This window comes from Scyliorhinus canicula, chromosome 1, assembly GCF_902713615.1.
Source record: "Scyliorhinus canicula chromosome 1, sScyCan1.1, whole genome shotgun sequence".
Taxonomy (NCBI): domain Eukaryota; kingdom Metazoa; phylum Chordata; class Chondrichthyes; order Carcharhiniformes; family Scyliorhinidae; genus Scyliorhinus; species Scyliorhinus canicula.
Window position 1 is genome coordinate 158,826,347 of NC_052146.1, and position 19,442 is coordinate 158,845,788.

Consider the following 19,442-nt stretch of genomic DNA (forward strand, 5'->3'; position numbering starts at 1 on the left):
CTGCTCCGGCTTTCTCCCACAGTCCAACAATGTGCAGTTTAACTGGGGTACGGGGATAGGGTGAGGAAATGGGCTGAGGTGGGGTGCTCTTTCAGAGGGTTGGTGCATACCCAATGGGCCAAATGGCTTCCTTCTGCACTATCGGGATTCTATGCATTCGATGGATATTGGAAAACAAAAGGGGAGTGGAGCTAACAAAATTGCCCTTCAAAAGAGCCAGCACAAACTCAACGGGCCAAATGGCTTCCTTCTGTGATGCTATCTGCAATTCTAATATCAAAGATACTATGGAGAGGGTGCATTCAGTAGCCTGGGCTGCCAATCACCAGTGCTGGTATCAAGAATTCAATACCATTCCCTACAGGCTTTTCGTGACATACAGAGGCTTCAATACAAAATGAGTCAGATTGATACATTAGTCAACTAGGAACTGGCAACCAATTTACACTGATCAATTAAACATAATCCCTGTGCTTTTGTTTTCATTAAGAAGGCTGAGTTAACATTCCTTGAGGCAATATTTGTGTTTTGCATGAGCTTGTCTGGAATATTTTAAACAGACAGATATGTAGTCAGAGTCTTCGTCCATTCTTTAACCCATGAAGCAAAAATAAAATGCAGGACCAGAAATAAAACTTAAATGATTTTTAAAAAAAACAACAGGGGCCTTGCCTTTCAAAGGTGAGGAAGGGGAGACGTCAGCCATCTTTCTGACTCTCGAAACTATCCGTGACCCCTCTCATAAAGAGTGGGCTATGGCCATTGGAGTCAGGAGACAATTGAGCTCGATAAAGCTCTTCCATGGTTGACTATTCCACTGACTCCACTGCCCATTCTCCCACGGAAGTATGGTCTCTTACAGAGTACCAGATGGCGAATGCCAACTCATGAAGCGATATTCCCGAATGAAGTAGCAACATTGGGAGCGGATATGAGGGTATTGGAAAAAAAAAACCAGGATTGGCAGATAACATCCCTCAACGTGAAACACAAAAGCTAACAGTGGAATTAGATTAGAGTTTAGCATGGGGCTGCTGCAGAGCTTGCGAACGGTAAAATGACAGGTATTCAACTCCGATGGGGAAGGCATAGGAGCTTTAGATGTCTAAATATAAAATGACTGTGCTGCTACACACTGAATTCTGTTTCCACTGCACAACAAGGACATTGATTGTGTAGATTTTCAATCTTCAGCTCCGTTGAGAAAACACATCACAAACTAAATGAAGGTCCTCTCCCTACTTAACTCTTTCTGTACTGGTTGACTGCACCATCAGGGAGCTTGCTGTTAAGAATTAATTGAATTAAAGAGGACCAATGCCAATTTCCGAGTTCAATTAAAGAACTTTTGTTTGATGAAGAAGACAACACCATTTTTTCCCAATTCCTTACATCACCTCTAACATTTCCAGAATTGATATAAAGTACTGCCATTGGTCAGGTTACAATTCATTGCGGTTGTGTGTCAAACAACAATAATGCCTATTTAGATAGCGTCCTTCATAGGATCACAGAATGATTACAGCACTGAAAGGGTTAATTTGGTACGGAATGTTCGTGTCACCCTCCTGCCTTTTCCCCACAGACCTGCACTTTCTTCCTCTTCAGCCAGGGATCCACTTCTGTTTAGAAAGCTCTGATTAGCCCTGCCTCCACCACACTCTCAGCACTGTATTCCAGATCGTAACCACTCGGTGTGTGGATCAACACTTTCCTCGTGTCAGCATTGCTTTTCTTGCCAAACACTTTGGGCTGAAATTCTCTGGCCGTTATGGTTCACTTTTCCCACCGGCAGTGCTCCCTGCCCCGCCCATGGGTTTCTCAGCAGCGAGGGGTGGCTTCGATGGGAGATCCCATTGACAAACGGCGAGAAGATTAAATGATGCCACTGAGAACCTCTGGGAGTAGGGGGGGGGGGGGGGGGGGGGGGGGTGCGGGATCGGAGAATCCAGCTCCTTAGATCTGCATCCTCTGGTTCTCAATCCTCCCACCAGTATCACCTCTATCAAATCTCCTTTCAACCTTCTCCTCAGCAAGGGGTACAGCCCCAGTGTCTCCAATCAGGGGCTGGTTTAGCTCACTGGGCTAAATCGCTGGCTTTGAAAGCAGACCAAGGCAGGCCAGCAGCACGGTTCGATTCCCGTAACAGCCTCCCCGAACAGGCGCCAGAATGTGGCGACTAGGGGCTTTTCACAGTAACTTTATTGAAGTCTACTCGTGACAATAAGCGATTTTCATTTCATTTTTCATTTCATCTATCTAGAGACGGAAGCTCTTCTTTCATGAATCTTTGCAAAGCCACTCTACTGTCTTTTTAAAGTGTATCCCCCAGAATTGGAACATACAGTGTTTCATACAGGCTTATCATCATTTCCTTGTGCTTGTTCTCTGTGCTCCTATTTCTAAAGGAAGGATTCTGTAAGATTTACTAACTGTGCTCTCAACCTCTATTGCCACCTTTAATGATTTATGCGCGTAAATCCTCACACTGACCCTGCTTTAGATGTATTCTTTATTTTATATCACCTCTCCCTATTTTTCATACCAACATTCACACTTCTATACATTAAACTTCATCTGCTACATGTTGACACATTCTACCAATCTGTCTATGCCCTTTTGAAATTCAACACCATCCCTCCTCCTTGTTCACAGTACTTGCAGTTTTTGTGTCATGCACAGATTTTAAATTAGTGCCTAGTACATCAAAATCTGGATCATTATTAATATATGAACACAAGCAGGGATCCTAACATGATCCCTTGGAGAACCACGGGGCAGCACGGTAGCATTGTGGATAGCACAATCGCTTCACAGCTCCAGGGTCCCAAATTCGATTCCGGCTTGGGTCACTGTCTGTGCGGAGTCTGCACATCCTCCCCGTGTGTGTGTGGGTTTCCTCCGGGTGCTCCGGTTTCCTCCCACAGTCCAAAGATGTGCTGGTTAGGTGGATTGGCCATGATAAATTGCCCTTAGTGTCCAAAATTGCCCTTAGTGTTGGGTGGGGTTACTGAGTTATGGGGATAGGGTGGAGGTGTTGACCTTAGGTAGGGTGCTCTTTCCAAGAGCCGGTGCAGGCTCGATGGGCTGAATGGCCTCCTTCTGCACTGTAAATTCTATGTAATGTCTACCTATCTATAATCTCATAGAACAGTACAGCACAGAACAGGCCCTTCGGCCCTCGATGTTGTGCCGAGCAATGATCACCCCACTTAAACCCACGTAACCCGCATACCCGTAACCCAACAATCCCCCCATTAACCTTACACTACGGGCAATTTAGCATGGCCAATCCACCTAACCCGCACATCTTTGGACTGTGGGAGGAAACCGGAGCACCCGGAGGAAACCCACGCACACACGGGGAGGACGTGCAGACTCCACACAGACAGTGACCCAGCCGGGAATAGAACCTGGGACCCTGGAGCTGTGAAGCATTGATGCTAACCACCATGCTACCGTGAGGCCCCTGTGATAACCTGTGATAACCTTTGGCCTTTAAGCAGCGACAGTACGGAAACTTTGTCAACGCTATAAAAATTTTGGGGGAATGTAGCAATCACTTTTAAGAATGCTTGACGGGGAACTTTTAATTGTTTGCACCGATTGTAAAGGGATAAAACAAATAATTGGTCCGGGTAACCTCACGACCCTTGACCTGGAGGCAGGACCAACATGTAGGAAGTTAAGATTTCGAAGCCGTATGGTAATTCAAAACAGGAGAGCTGGAGGCAGCAAGGCGATCAGCACACAGATATAGACAGCAAGAGGAGCAGAAGCAGAAGAGCTGAAGAGGAGTTGGGAAGATTTCAGAAGGAAAATGCTATGAAGAAAATTGCATGTGAGGGAACTTATGTCTATGTGGAAATTGTGATCTGTGGGGAACTCCTGCATGGAAAGGGACTGGAATTTGGCTTGGAAGCCCAGTCTTGAAACAAGACCTCAAAGTGGAGTGGGCTGCCTACGACATCAGATAGTCATTGGTGTATCTGCTATTCGATGTGTCATTTATTGTTGCATGTTTCATTTCTATTGATTCTGATTTGTGTTAAAGTAAATGTTAAAAAAAAAACCCTTGTTGGTGATTTCTTCAATTGGTGCGCATTTGGGAAATGTGATTATTTTGGTTCACGGTTCCCATATGGGGATTATGGCAACCCCACTATCGTATTAAAATGCTGCCAAAAGAGTTTTAGCATGCTCATAGGTTAACTGGGGATGAGTGAAGATGCAGGTAGGCAGTGAACACATGACATTAAGTGTTGGGTAGGAATGGCCAATTCTAAAGGGATACCTCATTATTATTTAACATTCTGGGTTTTCCCCATTGACTGTGTGTGAACAGGCTTGATGTGGACCCACACAATGTGATTCCCCTCAACTATTTAAAAAGATCCAATCACAGACGGGAGGGGTGTTTTGGAGCTCGAACGATTAGGCAGCACAGTGACAACACAGATGAGTGGATGAGAATAACAGTGTTCCTTGGTTGCTGGGCATTCACTGGATGTTGTCCTGGGTGCAGTGGTGGTTCGGAGGGAGTTCCCCTTTCCGAAACATTCTGCCATGGGCGACTCACCTCCTAACTCCCCAAAGCCTGTCCACCACCTACAAGGCACAAGTCTCCACTTGCCTGGGTATGTACAGCTCCAACACCATGCAGGACAAAGCAGCCCTCATGATCAGCACCACATCCACCACCTTAAACATTCACTCCGTCCACCACCTGCAAGTTCCCCTCCAAAGCACACACCATCCTGACTTGGAACTATCTCTTCATTTTGTAGAATCCAACGGGCGAGAAACATTCATATAACGCATGGCAGGATACAAAGTAAGAGATTTATTAAGATACACTACTAAACTCCTACGCCCCAGTGGGTCACCCTCCCCAACCTGCACCCAGGCCGCAGCTTTTGTACTGTGGAACCTTCCCTGTTAAGGGGGAAGCTCCGCCCTAATTCCCAGAGGAGTTCATACTCATTATGAGTTAATGGGTGCACACTCCCTTACTTCCCAGAGGGTCATAAACATCCCTCCACTCCCCCCTCCAAGTCCGGAGAATTGTCCATATCTCTGGGCGATCCGTGGAACCCTCTGTCTGTTTGCCTGTGTCGGCATTCCGCCATTGAAGGGGTTGGCCCTGGAGCCCTATACCTGATTGGCGAGCGGTCCTTCAACACCAAACATCAAGGCTCGGCCGGCTGGTGTGGGAAGAGGAATGGGCGTTGATAGCGACCCCCGCAGATCTACGGCTTCCTGCGACTGGACATCCATGTCGGAGGCCAAGTCGGGATCCGAGGAAACGGCGCTGGGCATCTCGACCTCCTGGCCATTGACGGTCGGAGGGGACATTGGTTGCGGCAGAGATTGTGGCCGGGGGTCTGCAGAATCTGGGTGTTGGCGGCGGGCACTGGCAATTCTTGGAGGCAGCTGAGGATGTGGTCCACATGCCAGTTATAATCCAGACCCAATGCCTGAAGAGCGAGCATCGATGGCCACCGATCTGCGGCTGGACGTCCATGTCAGAGTCTGGGATCCGAGAAAAAGGCGTTGGTCGTCTCTACCTCCTGACCGTTGATGGTCAGAGGGGACGCTGGTCATTCTTGGAGGTGGCCTCGGATATGGTCCACATGCCGATTAGAATCCAGGCCTAAAGCAGATTAAGAAACTAGCCCTGTTTGGCATTGCATAATCCCCAGGATCCATGTGGCTCCAATGCCAATAATCCAGACATAGATGGCGTCCCCATGAGTGAAACTGTGGAGAGGCCTCTGAAATCCCGCATCGGCTTCGGACTGCTCTTGACCCTGCTGGACCGTCTTCCTCATGCCCGGAATGACCAAGCTTAACTGGCCCAGTGGCGCGATTCATCAACGGGAGGTCATGTCTGACAAATCTGTTAGAATTCTTTGAAGAAGTAACAAGTAAATTAGACAAAGGAGAACCAGTGGACGTGATTTATTCAGATTTCCAGAAGGCCTTTGACAAGGTGCCGCATGGGAGATTGCTAAATAAGTTAAGAGCCTATGGTGTTAAGGGTAAAATCCTGGCATGGATAAAGGATTGGCTGACTGCAAGAAGGCAGAGAATGGGGATAAAGGGGTCATTCACAGGATGGCAGATCGTGACTAATGGTGTGCTCAGGGGTCGGTGCTGGAACCACAACTTTTCACAATATACATTAATGATCTGGAAGAAGGAACTGAAGACACTGTTGCTAAGTTTGCAGATGATACAAAGATCTGTAGAGGGGCAGGTAGTAGTGAGGAAGCAGGCAGGCTGCAAAAGGACTTGGACAGGCTAGAAGAGTGGGCAGAGAAGTGGCAGATGGAATACAATGTGGAAAAGTGTGAGGTTTTGCACTTTGGAAAGAGAAATTAAGGCATAGACTATTTTCTAAATGGGAAGATGCTTAGGAAATCAGAAGTACAAAAGGACTTGGGAGGCCTTGTTCATGATTCTCTTAAGGTTAACATGCAGTTTCAGTCGGCAGTTAGGAAGGCAAATGCAATGTTAGCATTCATGTCAAGAGGGTGAGAATATAAGACCAGTGATGTACGTCTGAGGCTATATAAGGCTCTGGTGAGAACCCATTTTGAGTATTGTGAGCAGTTTTGGGCCCCGTTTCTGAGGAAGAGTGTGTTGGCCTTGGAAAGGGTCCAGAAGAGGTTCACAAGAATGATCCCTGGATTGAAGAGCTTGTCTTATGAGGAATGGTTGAGGACTCTGGGTCTGTACTCGTTGGAGTTTAGAAGGATGGATAGAGTGGAAGTGGAGAGGATGTTTCCAGTTGTAGGAAAAACTAGAACCAGAGGACACCATCTCAGACTAAAGGGACGATCCTTTAAAACAGAGATGAGGAGGAATTTCTTTAGGCAGAGGGTGGTGAATCTGTGGAACTCTTCGCCACAGAAGGCTGTGGAGACATTGAGTGTCTTTAAGACAGAGATAGATAGTTTTTTGATCAATAAGGAGATCGGGGTTATGGGGAGAAGGCAGGAGAATGGGGATGAGAAAAATATCAACCATGATTGAATGGCGGAGCAGACTCGATGGGCCGTGTAGCCTAATTCTGCTCCTATGTCCTATAGTCTTGTGGACCCATGAGCAGCTCAGCCAGTGTCATCCCCATGGTCACATGCTGCGCAGTCCTGTACCTAAATAGTAAATGAGTCAATTGGGTTTCCCTTTTCTGTATCTGCGGACAGGATCTTCACGTCGGACAGTATCCCAAGCCGTATTTATATGCCCCAAGCAATAGGGCCCAACGCTGGATCCTGGTGTATGCTATCAGGGGAATTGCTCGGTCTTCTTTATTTAAACGATAAAATATTAAAGCATGCCGCTGTTCAGAGAGACTTGGGTGTGCTAGTGCATGAGTCACAGAAGGTTGGTTTACAAGTGCAACAGGTGATTAAGAAGGCAAATGGAATTTTGTCCTTCATTGCTAGAGGGATGGAGTTTAAGACTAGGGAGGTTATGTTGCAATTGTATAAGGTGTTAGTGAGGCCACAACTGGAGTATTGTGTTCAGTTTTTGTCTCCTTACTTGAGAAAGGACGTACTGGCACTGGAGGGTGTGCAGAGGAGATTCACTAGGTTAATCCCAGACCTGAAGGGGTTGGATTATGAGGAGAGGTTGAGTAGACTGGGACTGTACTCATTGGAATTTAGAAGGATGAGGGGGGATCTTATAGAAACATTTAAAATTATGAAGGGAATAGATAGGATAGATGTGGGCAGGTTGTTTCCACTGGCGGGTGACAGCAGAACTAGGGGACATAGCCTCAAAATAAGGGGAAGTAGATTTAGGACTGAGTTTAGGAGGAACTTCTTCACCCAAAGGGTTGTGAATCTATGGAATTCCTTGCCCAGTGAAGCAGTTGAGGCTCCTTCATTACATGTTTTTAAGGTAAAGATAGATAGTTTTTTGAAGAATAAAGGGATTAAGGGTTATGGTGTTCGGGCCGGAAAGTGGAGCTGAGTCCACAAAAGATCAGCCATGATCTAATTGAATGGCGGAGCAGGCTCGAGGGGCCAGATGGCCTACTCCTGCTCCTAGTTCTTATGTTCTTTGAATAGGCCCAATAACAGTTTATGGTCAGTGTAGACCATGAAAGTGTGCCCGTAAACGTAATGATAGAACTTACGGACTCCAAAGATGACCGCCAACCTTTCCTTTTTGACCTGCACATAATTGCGCTCAAAGTCTGTGGGCGTGCGGGATACAAATACGATCGGTAGTTCTGATCCATCGGCTATGTGGTGGGTGACTACCACACCCACTCCATAAGGGGACACATCACAGTCAACGGTTTGGCAGGTTTGAAGTGTGATAGTAGTTTCGGGGGGCTGGTTAGCACAGTGGGCTAAATAGCTGGCTTGCAACGCAAAACAATGCCAGCAGCACGAGTTCAATTCCCATACCGGCCTCCCTGAACAGGCACCGGAATGGAGCAACTGGGGGCTTTTCACAGAAACTTAATTGAAGCCTACTTGTGACAATAAGTGATTATTATTATTAAGTGTATGCATTGGCCAGCCAACCATCGTTAGTAGAGTTATGGTCTAGCGCTCATCTCCAATTATGGCGTGGTCCAAAAGAAATATTACATACACTCTATACATTGAGCCCAATCATCACGACCCATATCGTAACCTCCAGCTTTTTCATCAGAGGCATCTCGCTTGGTTGAGGTAAGGCCTCTTGCGGCCTTGATGAAGTGGTCTGGAACACGCAGTGCCAGTGGTAACTCCAAACAGCCTCATCGCCAGTGTAGAATCTGAGGGTGAGAAACAGTCATAGGACTCATGGTAGCGTACAAATACCCCGAAAGGTCACCCTCCCCAACCTGCATCCAGACCGGGGTTTTTATACTGTGGATCCTTCCCCATTAAGGGGTAAACTCCGCCCCCAATTACCGGGGAGTTCATTCTCATTATGAGTTAATGGGAATCGGATGGTGCACACTGCCTTACTTCCCAGCGGGTCATAGCACCTTACTTCATTGTTGATGGGTCAAAATCCTGATGGGTGGCACGTTGCGCAGTGGTTAGCACTGGGACTGCGGCGCTGAGGACACGGATTCGAATCCCAGCCCTGGGTCACTGTCTGTGTGGAGTTTGCACATTCTCTCTGTGAAATGAAAATCGCTTATTGTCACGAGTAGGCTTCAAATGAAGTTACTGTGAAAAGCCCCTAGTCGCCACATTTCGGCGCCTGTTCAGGGAGGCTGGTACGGGAATTGAACCGTGCTACTGGCCTGCTTGGTCTGCTTTCAAAGCCAGCGATTTAGCCCAGTGTGCTAAACAGCCCCTTAACAGCCCCTGTGTCTGCCTGGGTTTCACTCCACAACCCAAAGATGTGCAGGTTAGGTGGATAGGCCATGCTAAATTGCCCTTGATTGGAAAAAAATAAGGTGTAGATACTGTGCCAACTCCTGTGCCAGCACCGTGGGTGTTCACACATCACACAGACTGTAGCGGTTCAAGAAGAATGCTCACCACCACCTTCTCAATGACAATTAAAGGTGGACAAAGAATGCTGACCTAGCCAGCAACGCCTACATTTCATAAATTAATATATGTCTTTAAAAAGCAGGAGCATCAGTGTTTTGGATTGGATTTGTTTATTGTCGCGTGTACCGAGGTACAGTGAAAAGTATTTTTCTGCAAGCAGCTCAACAGATCATTCAGTACATGGGAAGAAAAGGGAATAAAAGAAAATACATAATAGGGCAACACAAGATATACAATGTAACTACATAAGCACTGGCATCGGATGAAGCAGACATGGGTGCAGTGTTAATGAGGGCAGTCAAAAAGAGGGTCATTTAGGAGTCTGGTAACAGCGGGGAAGAAGCTGTTTTTGAGTCTGTTCGTGCGTGTTCTCAGATTTCTGTATCTATTGCCCCATGGAAGAAGTTGGAAAAGTGAGTAAGCCGGGTGGGAGGGATCCTTGATTATGCTGCCCGCTTTCCCCAGGCAGCGGGAGGTGTAGATGGAGTCCATGGATGGGAGGCAGGTTCATGTGATGGACTGAGCTGTGTTCACGACTCTCTGAAGTTCCTTGCGGTCCTGGGCCGAGCAGTTGCCATACCAGGATGTGATGCAGCCCGATAGGGTGCTTTCTATGGTTTTTCTATGCTTTCTATGTGAGTTCTTGGATATTGTTCCACACCTGCTTCACTGCTCTGACCAGGTCAGGAAAGATGTATCTAAGACCCTCTTACTCTGCTTTGTCCACCATGCTCAAGAATAATTTTTACTTGTCTATTCTCTCCTTAGGACCCACCATGCAAAGAACAAAAATCCACTGCCTGGGACGGGGGTCACTCCTGCTGAAGTCTCACAGGAAACATTCACTGAAGGCCCAGGGCAGATATGAGTATGTCTGTGGAACCTGTTAGATACTTAAATGTTAGACCACTGGGTGTTGCAATGCTAAAGTGAGCACAGGCACAGAATAGTAGCAAGGACAAGTCTGGACAGTCAGCATTGGAGGACCCAGACCTCTCAGCTGAACAGAGATGGTAAATCCATGGGGATTGAATCACTGAAAAGGAGAGGGTCAGCAACAAGTGTATTAGGTTCTGGTTGTTGTGCCACAATAGCACACTAGATGATGGAGTCCAGCTCGGCCATTTGTGGATTTATGGCCCTGGGATTTACAACTATACAATCTTCAATTGAAGAGACTGACAGCCACTATGGAAGATGTGTCAGACACAGAGGAGTCTGTCTGTGCAGACAGTGACTGTGCATACTATGACTACCAATGGTGCTCTGAGATTCAACAGATGGACGAATAAATTGGATCTTCACTTCAAAGATTTGCCTGTTCTCTTCCAATCTGCTCTCCTATTGAAATAGAGGGGTGATAGGCACTGACCCAGGAGAGGAGGGGTGATAGGCACTGACCCAGGAGAGGAGGGGTGATAGGCACTGACCCAGGAGAGGAGGAGTGATAGGTGCTGGTCCAGGAGAGGAGGGGTGATAGGCACTGACCCAGGAGAAGGAAGAGTGATAGGTGCTGCTCCAGGAAAAGAAGAGTGATAGGTGCTGGTCCAGGAGAGGAGGAGTGATAGGTGCTGGTCCAGGAGAGGAGGAGTGATAGGGGCTGGTCCAGGAGAGGAGGAGTGATAGGCGCTCGTCCAGGAAAGGAGGAGTGATTGGTGCTGCTCCAGGAGAGGAGGAGTGATAGGTGCTCGTCCAGGAGAGGAGGAGTGATAGGCGCTCGTCCAGGAAAGGAGGAGTGATTGGTGCTGCTCCAGGAGAGGAGGAGTGATAGGTGCTGGTCCAGGAGAGGAGGAGTGATAGGCGCTCGTCCAGGAAAGGAGGAGTGATAGGCGCTGCTCCAGGAGAGGAGGAGTGATAGATGCTCGTCCAGGAGAGGGGGAGTGATAGGTGCTGCTCCAGGAGAGGAGGAGTGATAGGTGCTCGTCCAGGAGAGGAGGAGTGATAGGTGCTGGTCCAGGAAAGGAGGAGTGATAGGTGCTCGTCCAGGAAAGGAGGAGTGATAGGCGCTGCTCCAGGAGAGGAGGAGTGATAGGTGCTGCTCCAGGAGAGGAGGAGTGATAGGTGCTGCTCCAGGAGAGGAGGAGTGATAGGTGCTGGTCCAGAGAGGAGGAGTGATAGGTGATGGTCCAGGAAAGGAAGAGTGATAGGTGCTGATCCAGGAGAGGAGGAGTGATAGGTGCTGGTCCAGGAGAGGAGGAGTGATAGGTGCTGGTCCAGGAGAGGAGGAGTGAGAGGTGCTGGTCCAGGAAAGGAGAGGAGGAATGATAGGCGCTGCTCCAGGAGAGGGAGGATGAAATTCAATGAATGAAAATGAAAATCGCTTATTGTCACAAGAAGGCTTCAAATAAAGTTACTGTGGAAAGCCCCGATTGGTGGATAGTGATAAAGGTGATAGGGGCCTCACGGTAGCATGGTGGTTAGCATCAATGCTTCACAGCTCCAGGGTCCCAGGTTCGATTCCCGGCTGGGTCACTGTCTGTGTGGAGTCTGCACGTCCTCCCCGTGTGTGCGTGGGTTTCCTCCGGGTGCTCCGGTTTCCTCCCACAGTCCAAAGATGTGCGGGTTAGGTGGATTGGCCATGCTAAATTGCCCGTAGTGTAAGGTTAATGGGGGGATTGTTGGGTTATGGGTATATGGGTTACGTGGGTTTAAGTGGGGTGATCATTGTTCGGCACAACATCGAGGGCCGAAGGGCCTGTTCTGTGCTGTACTGTTCTATGTTCTATGTTCTATGATGAAACTGCATGTTTCTTAGAGGCCTGAATTTTATGCCTGTTATTTGGGCTCAGAAGCAGGTGTGAAATGCATTTCCGGCAGCAATCAGCTCCGAGGCGCAATTTCACACGGGCCGGCCAGTTGAAGGGCAGCTCAGTAAAAGCCAGGGCTGTGCAGTGAGGGCACCAAGAAGAGGGAGAGTGCGGGCTGGCCTTTCCACTGTGCTCCCTCAGGGGGTCAACCTCTGTGGAGCTGTCTCAGGGAGCTGCAGACCTGTGAAAAATGAATGTCCATGTTAAACTATGACACAGTGTCTAGGCACACACAGACCTCAGCCCCCAGACACATTTGTTAATTTGATTTGAGTCCTAACCTTTTCACCCCAGCCTGAATTGAGGTTACAGTTGCCAACCGTAAGGACAGATGGGCCATGGTTAATCCCAAGCAATTGGCTCTTCGTTCATTTACATTGGCGTCTTGATTATCGGCGGGTGTAATTCCGACTCACCTGTATGTCTGCCAACTGAAATATCGCACGAGTGCATGGCGATGGCGGGTGTGCGCCTGCCCCAGCCTCAGAAAATTCGGACCAGAGTATTTTCACATCTCACCAGTTGTTTACTGGTCCTGTATTGGAGACTGTGGCTGGGATTCTCCGACCCCCCCCCCCGCCGGAGAGAGGCGCGAATCCTGTCCTGCCGCCCCGATGCCGGCTGCCCTATTCTCTGTCGCCGTTTTTCAGGCGGTGGCGGGATTCCCGCCACGGCGGTCGGGGGCCGTTGACAGCGCCCCCCCCCGCGATTCTCCGGGCCCCGATAGGCCGAGCGGCCGTCCAGTTTTGGCAAGTCCCACCGGCATGAATTACTCACCTCACGCACGGCGGGACCTGGCAGGTGAGTGTGCGGGGGCGGTCCACGGGGGGTCTCGGGGGGACCCAACCACGGGGTGGGCCCCCACGGTGGCCTGGCCCACGATCGGGGCCTACCGATCTGCGGGCAGGCTTGTTTCATGGGGGAATTCTTCGCTCCGCGCTGGGCCCCTGAAGGGCTCCGCCATATTGCCCGGGGGCCAGCGTGGGGAAGAGAACCCCCGCACATGCACGGAAATACGTCGGCCGGTGCACACATGTGTGAGATTACGCCAGCCGTTCCACGCATGTGTGAACTCGCGCCGGCTGGAGTAGCAGGGACGACTCCGGCAGCAACCTAGTCCCCTAGAAAGGTGAGGATTCCTCACCTTGGGGGGCCGTTGACGCCTGAGTCATTGCCGCCGATTTTCCCGCTGGCGTGGGGACGTAGCCCCATTTTCAGAGAATCCCGCCCCACACCTTCCTCCTCACCATTGGAATCCTCATCAAATGAAGAGCCCTGAGTGGCTCCTTACTCATGTGCCTCTTACCTCACTGATGCAAAATGTTGTGCAGCAAGCGACAGGTTGCTACCACCCTCACTGACAGGAACCGAGGGGCTGCTGCAGGCGTGAAGCACAATGTGAGTGTCCCAATGGCTTGACGGACAGGTGGTGGTGACATGGCCCAAGTTGTAGCGTTACTATGATTCTATGATACTTGTCTTTATTGGAGAGGATCAGTAGAGAAGCCATAATGACTATCATCCAGTGGCTCTAACATTCATCATCATGAAGTGCTTCGAAAGGTTAGTCATGGCACGAATCAACTCCAGCCTCCCGGATTGCCTACCTTTGCAACAGGTCCACAGCAGACGCCATTTCCATGGTCCTGCACTCTACCCTGGAACACCTAGATAACAAAGACACCTATGTCAGACTCCTATTTATCAACTACAGCTCAGCCTTCAACACCATCATTCCTACGAAACTCATCTCCAAATTCCGTGGCCTTGGCCTCGGCTCCTCCCTCTGCGACTGGGTCCTGAACTTTCTAACCCACAGGCCACAATTAGTAAGGATAGGCAACAACACCTCCTCCATGATCATCCTCAACACCGGTGCCCCACAAGGCTGTGTCCTCAGCCCCCTACTATACTCCTTGTACACCTACGACTGTGTGGCCAAATTCCCCTCCAACTCAATTTTCAAATTTGCTGATGACAGCACAGTATTGGGTTGGATTTCAAACAATGACGAGACAGAGTACAGGAATGAGACAGAGAATCTGGTGAACTGGTGCGACGACAATAATCTCTCCCTCAATTTCAACAAAACTAAGGGGATTGTCATCGACTTCAGGAAGCGTAGTGGAGAACATGCCCCTGTCTACATCAATGGGAACTAAGTAGAAAGGGTCGAGAGCTTCAAGTTTTTAGGTGTCCAGATCACCAACAACCTGTCCTGGTCCCCCCATGCCGACACTATAGTTAAGAAAGCCCACCAACGACTCTACTTTCTCAGAAGGCTAAGAAAATTGGGCATGTCAATGACGACACTCACCAACTTCTACAGATGCATTCTTTCTGATTGTATCACAGCCTGATATGGATCCTGCTCTGCCCAAGACCGCAAGAAATTACAAAAGGTCATGAATGTTGCCCAGTCCACCACGCAAACCAGCCTCTCATCCATTGACTCTATAATTCCCGCTGCCACAGAAAGGCAGCCAGCATAATTATGGACCCCTCGCACCCCGGCCATATTCTCTTCCACCTCCTTCCGTCAGGAAAAAGATACAAAAGTTTGAGGTCACGTACCAACCGACTCAAGAACAGCTTCTTCCCTACTGCCATCAGACTTTTGAATGGACCTACCTCGTATTAAGTTGATCTTTTCTCTACACTTTGCAATAATTGTAACATTATATTCTGCAGTCTCTCCTTCCTTCCCTATGTACGGTATGCATTGTTTGTACAGCATGCAAGAAACAATAGTTTTCACTGTATACCAATACTTGTAACAATAATAAAACAAATCAAAATTAAATCATCAGCCACGCTTGAAGGATGCACCATCTGTCTCCAAGCAACCACCCTTTCAGGTTCATCCAGGTCAGAGGGGAATGGGAATTTCGACTACTCCAGTATAAAAGCATCATGGCAGGTTCCAGGGAATCTGTTGCCAATCTGCTGCACATTTAGGGAATGAAATCCCTCTCGGTTGATGAATACACCTGGTTAATCTGGGAGTGTTTGGATTGACACATATATACCGTCAATGACACCCTGCGCCAAGGAAAGGTCACTCAGAGGTGAGAATACAGGATCCTGCTCATTCTGGCATGAGGTAAGTTTATATTACGCTTAGCCCTGGCAAATAATCAGTCCACCTCCCAATTTATTATGCAGTTAAATGCGGTTTTAGTGAGATCCTCACTGTATCCAGTAATAGCCTGGACGAAGCCTGAGGCAATGAAATTGAGGGGTTTGGTGTCTTTCACAGTCACGACTATTACGTGGTCCAGTGGGAGGATAGTCTCCTTCCAGGATGCTGCCAGTATCTGCTGCCAGCTGACATGACAATCGCAGTCTTTCGATAGGCAGCTCCTCCAGCAGATCAAGGGAGATCAGCCTCTGTCTCTACAACCCGTTAGGTGGTTAAGACCTCCAGCCACTTTATTCCCTCAATTGCAATCAAGTTGCAGCACAACCATTAATGTGGCGAACCCATAAATAATCCTCATTCACCCACTCTTGCTCATAGTAACAGCCTCCTTGAACTTCTCTCTCTGATCAAGTCTCCGAGTTGCTCCTCAAACTAAGTACTCTCACCAAACTGTAGTCCAGATGTTACTGAAGAAGAACCTGTTGAATCCTTAACATTTGTCCACATTAGCCACCTGATCTTTAACCAGTTGGATTGATTGACAGGAAATCCTCTATCTCCATTTTATTAACTTTGCTGGCTTGCAGGAAACCAGTACAGTGACAGCTAATTTCAATTTAAACATGTTAATGAGTTTTCCACCTCTCCACAGCAGGACACTTCTCCACCCTGGTAACCACGCCGTCCACATGGTAAGAGACATCACATGATGTGTTGGGGTTGAGTTCCTCAAAGGCTGGAATTCTCTGCTCGTTGGGAGTTCACTTTTCCCACGGGAATGCACCCTCTGCCAGCGGGTTTCGTAGCAGCGTGGGGTAGCTTCAGTGAAAAATCCCATCAACAAGCTGGGGGAGGACAGAATCCGGCCCTGCAGCACTAAGCATCTCGCCGGACCGGAGAATTCCACCCAACTTCACCATTTTAAACCCTGCCCTTAACTCATTGAGGTCGATCTGCTGACAGGAACAGTGGGCTGGATTCTCCGCCCCGCCGCACAACTTTACTGCCCCGACCCGCCGGCGGGATTCTCCGTTACACCGGCCGGTCAACGGGTTTTCCCATTGTGGGGCAGCCCCACGCCATCAAGAAACCCCCGGGCGCCGGCTAAACGGAGAATCCCGTCGGCGGAGAATCCTGCCCAGTTTGTTCATCAATCTGTGTGGCCATCGTTTAGTTAGTGTAACAGCGGGCCTCTGTGTTCCACTGGATTTGATGCTCCACTTCGTCATCTGGGTGGTCATAGGACAGCATTAACCGCCCAGTCTTTATAAAACCCACCTCACTTACACTCCATTGAAATCAGTGGAAAAGCTTCAAGCGAGTCCTGGAGAATGTTCGTTGTCGGCATTTTGCCGGGGGGTTTTGTGGGTCCTTGAATAGCAATAATTCTCTGACCACTTCAGGTGTCAGCTACATAAGAAGGGGCATGCTTCAGGAGTCCGAGGGTGGTGGTCCACTGGTGGAAGGATTTTCCAGCTTGGATTAGGTACATACGCTCATCCAGTGAGGGCCACTGGGGTCTCCTAGATAGTCAGCTTCAAATGAACTTTGACATCTGAAAAAATAAAGAAAAAATTGGAAAGAGCGTCAAAGAACTATTAAGGCATTTCTCTGGATTGCCCCAAACCTGGGGCTTTTTGATTTGTTCTTTGGATGTGGACGTCGCCGGCTGTGCCGACATTTATTGCCCATCCTTAATTGCCCATTGAGGTGGCAGTTCAGGGTCAACCACATTACTGTGGGTCTGGAATCACATGTAGGCCAGACTGGGTAAGAACGACAGATTTCCTTCCCTAAAGGACATTAGTGAACTTGGGGCATACCTCTCCTTATTCCGCCTAGCTTTAGACAGATAAACATGAGGCCTCACCAGGGACATCCCACTATTTAAATCAAAGCATTGAGTCTGTGATGTAGGCCCAAGAGTGAAGACCCTGGAGAGAATGTGTGCAGAGTACGATCCCGCAAATAGCAATGGGATAATGACCAGACAATCTGTATTAGTGTTGTTGGTTAAGACCAGAACACACACACACACACAAAGAAATTAAGACAAGTTCCAAAACCTGGGGAAAAAATAAGATAGCCGACAATAATTCTCGACTGTCATTTTTAAGTTGCCACACAACTTTCCAGTGTTTATTGATGCTGATGCTGAGAGATACAGCAGCTGCAGATAGTGTTCTGCATCCCTGTGCCACTGACAGGGCAGAGGAGTTAATGAGGGAGCAGGTCTCCATTGAGTGTTGTAGAAATCACGTCCCCCCCCCACATCCCGCCAGCTCAATGGATTTGATGGTTTTACTGTCTTGTTAAAGCCCAGTGGGAGAATGGCCCAGATGTTATTGATGATCTGTGTAATGAGGCCTGGCTCCTTTTTCATTTTCTATTTTCTTTTCAATTGATCATGTAGAGTAGGAATCGGCACTCAGCCTCACTACATTTACTGTGAATTTGCTCTTGTTGTGTTTAATTGTAACAGTAAGCTCTAAATATTTATTCAAGCCTTCTACATGGCTTAGGCCCCAAATCCCCTTCCTTCCATCACCTAACTATAGGGGTGTAACCCAGGCCTACTTGAGCCTTAACATCTCCAGCAGCTGGAAAAGGCACAGTGTCGCACCCAAACTTTAATAAGGAGATAGGGAAAGGTACTCACCCTGTTGCATGCAACCATTTTTCTTTGATTTCTTTTGATAGAGGTCAGTTTTCTCTCTCTCATGAAATAAAAAGATAATAAAGTAGAAATCGGACAATGTCCCGCATGGCCCGCCTGGTATTGAATTCCATTCCTCAGTGGGTTGGACTGTCTGCCAATGCCCTCAGCCATGTCGTGGACAATCCACTCATGCTGCTGACTTTGTGCACCAGGCTTTCTACTGTGTCACCACCTGAGCAGTTTTGGCCTTGGTGCTACACATTGCTTGCGCCATCTCCTGCCCCCATACCCTCTGGGAATCCTCCAGTAGGCTATGGACCTGCTGGAGTGTCACGGGCATCCCACTCTGAATATCACGGCCACACCCTAACGTCTCCATCAGCTCTGGGCAAATCTTTTCTAGAGGCTCAGCATCTGACTGTGGCCCAGCTGGGTCCCGTGATCCAGCAGACCTCCGACTGGCGTCTCGCCTGGTGGGTCCTGCCTCCATTTGATGTACATCAGCAACTGTGTGGTGCTCACAAGTATGCTCCCCAAAAACCTATCCACAACTGTCACCCACCGAGGTGCGTGTCTCCGTGCTGGTGGAGGGTGGGACTGAAAGCCATGACGCATCGATGGTGGCATCCTTGGAGCTCTCCTCTGAGGTGTTGTCATGGGAGGTGGAGGGGGGCCACCTCGGATGCAACGGCACCGTCGGCTGGTGGTCCTTTGAGACATGCGGTCAGTGGGAGGGATGCCTCAGTTTGCATGGCATTAACAACTCACGTTTGACAGTCCATCTGGATAGGACCTGGTGGATCATCACCTCTGTGCTGTGCGCCAACCTTCACGTTAGTGACCGCTCTGGCTTGGCCACCTCCGTAATGTGGTGAGGATTCTGATGTCCGGCACCCTGACACCCGTCTGGGTCGTCTCCTGGTGATTGTGGAACAGTGGTTCGCATTGGGGGAAAGAACGTTTTGGTCGGTGGGGATTGTCGCTGGGTGGGTCAGGTCATGGTGCTGGGCGGGAGTGATGCCAGGCGTATTCCCATGGCGGGGGGTGAGGGAGGGTGGGTTCGCTGCCAACTCACCCATGTGGCCTGGTGTAGGTCGTTGACCTTCGTTGGCACTGGGTTATTGGGCCGCTGCCACTTCCTCCAGGCAGCACTGGCTGCCCCTTGGCTCATCCTCTGGGACCCTAGGCGGAACAGGACATCTTTCCTGGCCTTGACCGCCTGTCGGAGCTCCCCAGGTCTGCATCCCCGAACCGTGGCTGGTTGTCTCGGCGCCATGGCTGCGAGCTGAGTGTGACGGCTGTGCTGCTCAATC